General features: G+C 47.7%; 1 protein-coding gene across 1 annotated transcript in view; it reads right to left on the minus strand.

Annotated features, from left to right (window-relative positions):
- The window catches only part of S1PR1 (sphingosine-1-phosphate receptor 1), a 6,652-nt gene extending 4,102 nt beyond the window's left edge, over positions 1–2,550 (minus strand). The window contains exon 1 of the mRNA XM_019531013.1: positions 1,151–2,550. The gene's annotated coding sequence lies outside the window, so the exon portion shown is untranslated. The remainder of the gene's footprint in view (positions 1–1,150) is intronic.
- Positions 2,551–3,250: the final 700 nt, after the last annotated feature.

A 3,250-nucleotide genomic window follows, 5' to 3' on the forward strand; every position in this document is an offset into this window, starting at 1 on the left:
CGCCGGGGGGGCGGGGCTGAGCCCGGGCTGGGACCCGCGTCTCGAGCCCCGCGGGGACCCCGGCCGGCTCCTCTCCCCGGGCCCTGCTCCGAGCGTCCGCGGTGCCGCTCCGTGGGCTCCCACGGGGGTGTTGCGGGAGGAGCGGGACGGGGCCGCAGCCGCCGGGTCAGCCCCGGTGCTGGACGGGGAGTGCGCGGGGCCGGAGCAGGGCTTCCCCCCTGCCTTCCTCTTTCGTTTGCAGCCTCCAGCCCGTCAGGCCCGGGAGGCTGAGTCAGAGGCCGTGCCCCGCAGCCCGCTGCTCCCTCGCTACCCATGTCCCTTTCCTGCCAGGATTTGTCCGGGCACATCTAGTCCCGCCTCGTGCTCTAGGCAGGATCGTCCGCAGCGAAACCTCTTCTTCTCACACACAACTACCAGGCTCCGTGCCAGGAGCGTCGGAAACACCCTTTTTATTTGCCACAGGTGGGGGGGAGGACAAGGGCACTGGCAATGTTCTGCCGCTAGGACTGCAGAAATCTGCTAAAATGCCCTGGCAGAAGAGGAAGGCACCGGGATGCGGAGGAAAGTCTCCCCGCCCCGCCCCCCAATGCCACAGTGATCATGGGGTGCAATTCCTTCTTGATCCCAACTGCAGAGATTGGGCTGACCCTAAGCAGAGGAGCAAGAAAGACCTCTAGCTAGGAACTACAGCAGCAGCATATCCCAATTCAAATTCCCATGCTTAGGTGTGTGGCCAACACCCAGTGCTTCTGAGGAAGGTTAACCCCCCAAAATAGATACCAATAGCAACAGGAGAGGAAGAATTCCTTCCTGGCCCCACAGGACAGACAGCAACGCCCAGAGGCACGGATGGGATAAGCGGACACCCGCCACTCGGATCTACGACTTGGGGGTCACAAACATGACTCCATGCATCACACCCTGCCGGGAGAGCTGGACCATCCCTTTCTGGCATCCTGTCTCCTTTGCAAACAGAGCTCCCTATGGATCGGGCATGGTTAGGGAAATCCATTCCGCCAGAGCTTCCCTGGCATCGGCCATCCTCGGTTCAGGGTTATCGGAGGATGCATCCCTGCTTTTATTGAACTGTTCTATTATTTCTGCTCCTACAGCGATTCCCCCTCACCTCCATTTACTCCCAGACACCTACCTTTGAGAAGTGCACTGGTTCCAATCTAGGATGTCACAGATGAGAAAGGAAATTCAAGTGACTCTTCTGACTCCTTCCCATTTTATATACTAGGTGGGGTTAAGAGGTAAAGAAATCAGTGTGACCGAGAGACAATGCCCAAAAGCAATGAAATTGGGTGTGCCCTGCTACCTCCTGTGGATGTTATGAGACTTGAAGAGAAGTCTCATTGATTTATCTAAAAACATCTTCAGCAGTGCAGACATGCTTAAGGAAACGGTCCTTTTTTGCTAACGCCCTTAGCTCCAAGTATCACATGGACTAGTGGAATGATCGCATTTTCGGAAGAGAGAATATAATCTTCTCTGACACTGACTTCGCTTGGCCTTTGGTGTTTCATCTAACCTCAGTGTGGGTCAGTTTTCTCATCTGTGAAAAACGCTACTTACCAGTACTTTGTGGACTTTTTGATGGGTATTGGAGGCTTAATTCATGTTTGTAATACTCTGAAGATGGGGATAACTTTGAATCATTCCTACTTTGAAAGGTGCTAGCCATTTTAAATCCATGCTTATTATGATCAGTAGAAAAAATGTACTTGCAATTGCCACAGTATAGTAGTCTGCTATGATAGATGCATGCTATACAGAGAAAATTGCATGGTAGAGAATAGGAATTCTTGCACTTTTTGTGCAAATGAACATCACAAATACATGCTTGATTAATGAACTCTTTTATATCACACTATTATACAGGATTCCGTTGACCGTATTAGTTGCTTTCTGAAGCAGCCTTCCTTTCTACATCTTGGTTTAATGGTGTTGATAGGTATTTTCGATTGCTCCACACCTCTCTCTAAATGACTCAGCCAGTGCTGCAGCAAACAGAAATGTACTTGTGTAGAATGCAATTGGGAAAGGTGTCGTTTGGTTAGGCTGGAAGGAAAAAAAATCAACGGTTCTGCTATAACTGAAAGACAGCACAAAAAATAAATCATGTTGAGGTTGACACGTGCACCCCCCTCTAACTGTCTTGTATATACAGGCTACATATTTTGTTCCCACCCCTTATTTAGCTAGTTTATGAAAACAACTCAGTAGAGCTGAGTTCACTGATGTTTTATTTTTTTAATTGTGCTCTTCTCTTTGGGAAACAATTGTCATACAACTTTACTCAGGGGCAAAGCATGAAAGTAACATGCTTTATTTGAGGGGCTGGATGACTCAGGGGTCTACAAAAGGATACAGAGGTTTCAAGATTAAGTCAACCAGGGCATGTCTACAGAGACACTTTACTGCACAGCAGACTAATTTATTGCTCAGTAAATCATCACAGTTTACCTGTACAGGCAATGAGGGTGTAGTAGACTGATTTACTGTGCTGCCAGATAGTCCTGTCAGGTACAAGTGTTATCCAGCAGCATGGTAAATTACTGTGCTTAAACACACGTGTAGGGTGAGATCAGGATTAGTTTACTCTGGTCCATATTGAGCTGAAGTATATTCCGTTGCATTAATTGCATGCGTAGACACACCCCGAGTGGGTCCTGACTTACAGCTGGTATCATCCAGCTGAATGATGCACCTCTGAATTAGTTAGTCTATAAGGTACAAGTTTACCTTGCCTTCTGCCTATTATCCAGTTGAGTGTTGTAGTTAATATAAACATCTTTTCCATAGCTATACTGTGACTTCTTTCTTTCACTTTTATTATTGACTCCAGTTAATCTGGAATTTAAAAACATTAAATGAATACCCACCCAGGGTCAATATAAAGCTACAGTACAATTTAAAAGCATTAGTTTGAATGCAACTCCTATCATCACGTAGATTTCAGAAGATAGCCCAGGAAAATTACCCCTATCTTTGATAGCTAAATAAAACTGCAAAAATGCTGATGGCACAAAGGTTATGTACTGATTGAGGACTGTCATCCCTCAGAACCAGTTTTTTAAAAATCAAATGGGAAATGGATCCCAGATTTCAGAAAACAAGGTGTGGGAGCAGCAACCTGCATTGCAGGGGTGGCTACACCCCCAGCTCCCAGCCTCCCCCCAAAACCAAGGTGGGCAGACCACACTGCTGGAGCTGCAGCATGGGACTTTTTTAAGTCCCTCAAGCA

This window comes from Crocodylus porosus, unplaced genomic scaffold, assembly GCF_001723895.1.
Source record: "Crocodylus porosus isolate Cpor-Errol unplaced genomic scaffold, CroPor_comp1, whole genome shotgun sequence".
Classification (NCBI taxonomy): Eukaryota; Metazoa; Chordata; order Crocodylia; family Crocodylidae; genus Crocodylus; species Crocodylus porosus.